Source organism: Salminus brasiliensis, chromosome 2 (assembly GCF_030463535.1).
Source record: "Salminus brasiliensis chromosome 2, fSalBra1.hap2, whole genome shotgun sequence".
Taxonomy (NCBI): Eukaryota; Metazoa; Chordata; class Actinopteri; order Characiformes; family Bryconidae; genus Salminus; species Salminus brasiliensis.
Window position 1 is genome coordinate 53,848,464 of NC_132879.1, and position 7,753 is coordinate 53,856,216.

The following is a 7,753-nucleotide window of genomic DNA, read 5'->3' on the forward strand; positions in this document are numbered from 1 at the left end:
CGATGAGCTCCGCGATGAGCCAATCGGTGAGCTCCGCGATGAGCTAATCGATGAGCTCCGCGATGAGCCAATCGATGAGCTCCGCGATGAGCCAATCGATGAGCTCCGCGATGAGCCAATCGGTGAGCTCCGCGATGAGCCAATCGGTGAGCTCCGCTTTCAGCTCCGTTACCAGTGACTGCTGAAGAGAGCAGGACAGAAACTTCGGTTTTAGAGCCGTTTCAGGATCAATTATTTGAGCTGTGTGCTTTAATATTAAACTATATTCATATCATATCATAAATATCATAAACATTCACTGTTATCTTTCCTCCCACCAGCATTTAAATCACAAAACTCATCACCAGCCTCAGTGATGCTCTTTATTAATGATACTGATTCATTTACAGCTTTAATTGATCAGTTTATCAATGAAGTATTTGAGCACAGACAGCATGTGTGAGCAGGGGGAGCTGGTGTGTGTGTGTGTGTGTGTGTGTGTGTGTGTGTGTGTGTGTGTGTGTGTGTGTGTGGTGGCTGTTGGGAGGGGAGCTCGAGGCTAACAGAAGGTCACCAGTTCGTCTCCCAAAATGTGGAGAACTAGATTTCCTGCAGAAGAGCTGAGGAGACGCCGTCCATCAACAGGGACACCAGCGAGGAGCAGGACATACGAGTTCTCCACTGACTTTATGAGGAGGAGGGGGTGCTGTGGTCAGCTCTCGGTGGACTAGCTGAGGAGACAGACTCTGCTGGAGCTTCTGAAGTCGCTCAGGAACCAGAACAGGAAGGAGAAGCTTCAGGTGAGCTTTGTTGTGTAACATGCTGGACTGGGCTGGAAGAGTCACCATGTTTTAAAGAGGGGTGAAGAGATGAGCCGAGGTCAGTCCCAGTAATCAGCCTCTGTCTCTGGTTGGTTTCTAGAGAGCTAACGTAGTAATGAGATTCTCCACACTGGAGGAGTTTCACCCAGCAGAGCCTGTCTGAAAGACTTTGATGGTGTAGATGGTCTACTAGCATGACCGACCTGACTACACTAGTCAACCGTTGTGATCAAGCTACTTGACCTGTATGACCAGTATGTTCATGGACTTGCTTGACCAAACCTCTCAGCCTGCTTCATCAAACTAGCAGTTTGGTCAAGTCGGTCATTCAATTAGACCATATAGTCCAGATAGACCAGATAGTCCATCAAACTAAGAGCTAAGCTAGGGTGTGTGTTTTCACCTGGATGACCAGCTTTTCAACCACCTTGACCATCAAGGACCAGAGCTACCTTAGAGTAGCTATCCCCAGCTATGTTCCTCATACAGGGTTCATATGGGTCCTGGAAAAACCTGGAAAGTCATGGAAAATAAACATGCTAAAACCCAGTACTAAATAGTCCTTAAAAAATAACAAAATTGGGGGAAAAGTACTTAAGTCATGGAAAATATCGTAATGTGCTGCTGTTATCATCATTTTATATAATATATCAATAAATCACAAGCTAGCCTGGACAGTCTTTCAGCTGCTAGCGTGGACTAAAATTCCTGAAAACGAACTATGGGAGAATATTTTCTGGTTGGTGTGGTGCAACAGATAACACCACTACCTGCCACTGAGCTACCACACCATGTGGGAATTTCAGGAATCGACTGGGGTTCGATTCCCGGGCTGGGTGACTGTGCTGCGCTACACCTATAAGAGTCCTTGGGCAAGACTCCTAACACTATACTGACCCTCCTCTGTAATACCAGTAACCTTGTAAGTCGCTCTGGATAAGAGCGTCAGCTAAATGCCATAAATGTAAATGTAAATATTTGGTCCTGGAATTTAGTTTCTTGGTACTTGGAAAGTCATGGAAAGTTGGTTAAAGCGTATGAACCCTGTCGTAAAGACACTCCTAGGAACTTCTTACCAGCTTCTAGATATGAAATGTCACCGACACCTGATTTACAGTTGGGTATAATTGTCATTTTTCATACCGGCACAAAATATTTATTTTTAAAAATGGCACCTAACTAACGCTGAATGCAGAAAATGTCCTGCTGTACACACACACCCTTAAAACACAGGTAAAATACAAGTCTGGTTGTGTTTAATAGCTTTTGTGAAGTCCCAGGATTTCAGCCTTAGTTAGCTTGATAGATTAAGCCCATCAATTAGACATGTCCTATACATCTCTTCATACTGTACAGTAATAGTGTCCAACTCAAACATCTAGACACCTGAAACAGTCATGCTTTATGAAATTGCTGGCTGGTGTTGTTGAACATGTTCACATACGTATTTGCTGCCTTACCTGTTGTTTTGGAGAGGATTTGCTATAGCCATATCCTGTGGTGGACTGGTGCCCTGTCCAGGGGGTATTCCCACCTTCCTGCCGGTGATTCCAGATGGTCTGCTGACCTACGACCATGACTATGACCAAAACGAAGCAGAGATGGATGGATGGATGCTGGTTTCAGGTAAGGACCTAAAAGCCAAGGTTTTGTGAGGGCAGCACCTGTGTACGGGTCTTTGCTTGATTATTTGATTTACGTGTTTTCATTAAAATACATTTTCTATTGTTTTGATTTTCTCCAGTTCAATCTAGGACTCGGACCCTGGCCTCCTGCCTCTCCGAGACCCTATCTGCTGCTGAGGGGAAGGAGTTTGTGCTGGGTTTTACCAAGCTTTTGTTGAAGCCCCCAAACTGGCAGCTTTTTTGCAGAATTACTGTAAATCAGGAGGCTCCACTACAGGTTTTACTCCATTTAATCTCTACTCCGAATACCTGCCACAGTATGTGAAGGACCTCGAGCATGCACTGGAGGGGAGTCTCATCTACGTTCTTTTAGACAAGGTTATAGATGTCTGTGGTCGCTGTGGTCTTTTCCATTCTTCTGCAACCTGCTGAAAAGTTGGAAAGTTGTTTTCCCTGAGAGGGTCAACTTCCCCACAGTGTCTGTCAGTCAGTCATCACATGCCTTAACACTTATACCATCAGTTTAAGTGATGTGTGGGCTTTTGCCACAGACTCAGGAAGCTACATGAAAAAGCCTGCAACACCACTCTGCATGGCCTCGTTCCCAAATCCAGGCATATCACCTGTCTGGCACAATCCGTGAACCTTTTGAGGGCAACAACAGGGTGTGTAGCCTTGTGAAGAGGGTATTTTGCAAGGCCGGTGCCTTGGTGGTGTTTAGAGCTGCTGGGCCTACGTGCGAGTGCTGGGCTTGTTTTCGGTCATGCCAGTCCTGTTTGCATTTGCATATTTTATTATTATTATTATTATTATTATTTACTTTTTTCATATATAAATTTAATCAGATTTTCTCCCCAATTTCTGCCAATTACCCAACCTGTATGTAAACCGTGTCCAACACTAATGGTGAATACGATTGTCTTGTCTCAATGGATTACTATAGACTTTACATTTTGAGCACTGCTTTGTAAAAATGATGGATTCACTGATGGTCTTTTTAGTCATCTACAGTTCTGCCCATTGTTTTGGACATAAATAAAAATGATTTACTATATAAATAGTTTTGTATTGTGCTTTCTACACTGATTGGAACGTGTATGGAATGGTTTTATACTGTTATAGAATAACTGATACATTTTGTACATGTGAAGTAGTATAGTAAAGCTAATAGAGTTGTAACGCTGCTCTCTTTGGAGACATTTACATTTACATTTATGGCATTTAGCAGACGCTCTTATCCAAAACGACTTACAAAGTGCTTTGCTATTTACCCAAGAAAGAAACCTTAGCTAGTTAGAATAGACTAATAATTCAAAGATACCTCTAAGCTTAGACATTACTAAACACAATACAATAAGGCGACCATAGTACTCTATTCGTCCAAGTACTCTCTGAAGAGGTGGGTCTTCAGTCTGCGTTTGAAGACAGCGAGCGACTCGGCCGTTCGGACACCCAGGGGAAGCTCGTTCCACCACTTTGGTGCCAGGACAGAAGAAAGCCTGGACGCTTGTCTTCCGTGGATTTTGAGGGATGGCGGGTCGAGCCGAGCCGTACTTGAAGCTCGAAGGGCTCTTGGTGCAGATCGGCTTTTGAGACTCTGCAGCCTGATAAGTGTGAGAGAGTCAGTGAGTGAGTGGATGAGTAGAAGAGCCAGGTCCATTAGGTGCCTGTGCAAACTCTTATTCCTTTCATAGAGAAAACTATAATGATGATAATAATTATTTAAAAATCAATATAAGGTGTGGAATTGGAACAAAGTCAGATCAGACCAAAGCCAGCACAGAAAAAAACATGACTTTTATATTTTATATATATATATATATATATATATTATTTCCTGCATGTCTGACAACATGTCCAATAGAACCAGCACCTGCAAAGCACTGGAAACTGGAAATTAAAATTCTTTCAAAATACACAATGGAGTTATGTAATAACTGAAAGTTTGGGACAAGGACCACGCCCACGCGCAGTATACCAGGGTAACACCTGGCTATTGTTGGGTCGGATTGAGGTCAGATTATGCTCTCACCACAAACAAACTGCTCCAGAGTTTCAAAATGAATCTAACCTGATTAACTTAGCTTAACTACCCAAATTCACTTAACTCAAGTCCTGGGTTGTTAGATGACCTCCAATCCGTCCACAAGCTGCTGTAAGTGGTAGAGGATGAAGTCCCACACAGCTGTGGCTAGCGAGGCAGGAGCTGCACACACACTCTCCTCCAGAGTAAAGACGTCCTGCAGGAGGAGCACCATCCCTTTCTGAGAGGCCGAGGCAGAGACTGTTATCAACTGAGGGAAATGGAAAGACCCTCAAAAGGAAAAAAAGACCTGGAGAGAATACCTGGAGAGTGAGCAGATATTCATCAGCTCCGAGTGTCCCCTATTCGCTGGAGGCAGAAAATGAGGAAAATCATGGCCATCAGATGGTCAAGGAATCCTCCTGGGGTCTGGAACAGTGTGCGAAATGAAGAGGCAGAGTAATTTAGCATTTAGCAGCTCTGGGTTTCTATGTATTAAAGCTAATTATGGAATCATGTTTCAAACTCAGGGACTTAAAAATGACCAAAAGCTCATCGATTCGAGTTGCTGGTTCTAAATTAGAACTACACAGTGCTCCTGTATGAGTCCTGATATCTACTACACAGTGATATACACACTACTGCAACTGAAAAGACATCAGGGCATCTTACTCGATGGATCTGAGGCCTTGCTCCAGACAGATCTCCCAGAGTCAAGAAAAAAAGGGATAAATTTGACAATTTTATTAAAATAAAAAATAAAAAAGACACCCAGGCCGGCCAGCATCACAATGAAGTAATGTGGAGAGAGTAAGACCAATTGTGCTCCCTCAGGCTCCAGCTGCTGATGGCAGGGTCATAGTCTGGGTCTGCTGACCACTGAACTCTGAACTGCCCTCTAGTGGATGTAATGCTTAACATTTATTGTCCTATGTAATGGGAGTATAAGTGAGCCTTAAGAGCGAACTGTGCAGGGCTCTGAGTGGTCCAGCGGACTAAGGAGCTGCCGCTATGACTGAGCCATGCTGCCTGCCATCAGCAGCCAGGGCCAGAGTGAGCACAATCGCCCTTGCTCTGTCTGCAGCCCCTCCGTACTTGATGGCAATGGTCAAAAGCTGATGGTCAAAAGCCGATCCGCACCAAGAGCCCTTCGAGCTTCAAGTACAGCTCGGCTCGACCCGCCACCCCCCTTTAAAATCCACGGAGGACGAGCGTCCAGGCTTTTTTTTTGTCCTGGCACCAAAAGTGGTGGAACGAGCTTCCCCTGGGTGTCCGAACAGCAGAGTCCAACGCTCGCTGTCTTCAAACGCAGACTGAAGACCCCTCTCTTCTGAGAGTACTTGGGCGAATAGTAGAGTGGTCTCCTTACTGGCTTGTGTTTAGTAGAGTCTAAACTTAGAGGATCTTTGACTTATTAGTCTATTTAAACTAGCTGAGGTTGGGTAAATAGTGAAGCACTTTTGTAAGTCGCTCTGGAGAAGAGCATCTGCTAAATGCCTTAAATGTAAATGTCTGGGTGGGTATTTGGCTCTCGCTCTCCACACCTCACTTCAGTGTAATGATGGCCGCCACAGGCATGTGTTTCCTCTGAGCATGTTGGTTGCCAACGTTGCATTGACGTTGCAGCAGTTTGAAAAGAGGCAGTGGCTGGTTGAGCATGTGTTGGCGGAGGCATGTGTCAGTCCTTACCCTCCCAGTGTCACATGTGATAGGCGGAGAGTACTAACAAGTGGGCTGGGTAATTGGCTAATCTAAAAATGACTGAAAATAGACACTAAACACTGAACCATTTCATATTCAATTTAATTGTTAAAGTTTTTGTATTTTTTTAGCCCTTTTTTATATAACTTTGATAACTTTTACCTACCGGCTGTTCTAAATGGCCAGTAAGTAACTCTAGTGTTGACTTTTTCACAGTAGTTTATTCATTACTTAAACTTAGAGGTTCAAAATGACTCCAATCAAACATTATTCACCTCTGCCTGAGCTGGGCCTGATCATTCTGGAGTTCATACTTCCTGGTCATCTGAGGAGAAGCGTCAGTTCCTATTTTAAAATGATGTATTCATCATTCTTCTCTTACTCACTCGTATAGAGTAAACACACACACACACACACACACACACACACACACACTGTCCTGAATGCATGGCGTGAGGGGCAGAACATGCCTGTCTGAGAAGCCTCTGTTGTGTCTCTCAGGCATAAGTAACTCTGTCTACAGAAAGCTGAATGGCGTGGCGGTGCATATGATTCGCTAATACCTTCTTATGTAATTTGCTAGGCACAGAGGGACTCACTGAATGTAGGTTGCCTCTTTAGGTTGCCTAGCAACCCGATTTGGCTTTAAACTGTGTGTGAAGTGTTTTGAAGTCTGATGACGTCTCATAAGTCAAACAGGATCGCAGTGCTTGCATTGAAATTGGGCAATACTCCAACATCCCCTTTCGCTAGCACATTTAAAAAGTTCCCTTTTGTTGAAATCCTGAACTTTATTAACTGTGTTAACAGTAAAAACACTCTCAACACACTGCTAATCTGTGTCTCAGTTCAGGCATGATGTCTGTGACTCTGCAGACCTTGTTTTTAGCCTCCTCTCACAAATGATTGGCAAAATGTCCGGCTGCAGGAGTGGTATGGCACCCTGGGGAAATGACAGCACACTGACCGTGAGTGTCAGTGACTGGAAGACATGCCAGTATGCAAATAGGTGGTGCAGGAGCCAATGGGAGGGGATGTAAGTTTTAGGTTGTACTGTGCAAACAAACCTTACTGGTCTGTGTATATTAATCAGTTGAATTAAATATACAGCGATGTGCTTCTGTCACCAACCATTTGGTGTGTCCACCCACCTCACTTACCGCCAGTGTGTTATTGTTCCCCTCTGGCTAGCTTCTCTTGGGTATACACATATTTTAAATGATAGAAGCTGTTTCTGCCTACTCTTTGACCATTTTTATTTATTTATTTATTCATTCATTTATTTCACAGTGAAATTGCAAAGAACAAATATACAATAATGGACAGTAACCTTTATATAATATACCACATATTAAATTACAGATAAGTATTTTAGTCTTACCCAAAAACAAATGAAATTTAAGAAAGCATAAAAGTAATGTATGTGAAATAAATCAAATAATATGGAAAAATATGGCAATTATTGCCATAAAACAGTTAACAATAACAGTTATAGATAATGTCTGTATATTATAAGTTATTTTCCATAAAATTAGGATTTTTTACTGTGTGGCTATTGCAGGACTATCAAAGAGCAAGTATTACTAGCCCATATCTGAATCCAT

At 43.2% G+C, this 7,753-nt stretch overlaps 1 long non-coding RNA gene across 1 annotated transcript; it reads left to right on the plus strand.

Annotated features, from left to right (window-relative positions):
- The first annotated feature begins 687 nt into the window (after positions 1–687).
- Positions 688–3,439, plus strand: LOC140550153 (uncharacterized). Its single transcript, XR_011979054.1, has 3 exons — positions 688–779; positions 2,277–2,426; positions 2,545–3,439. It is a non-coding gene; the product is annotated as an uncharacterized lncRNA (long non-coding RNA).
- Positions 3,440–7,753: the final 4,314 nt, after the last annotated feature.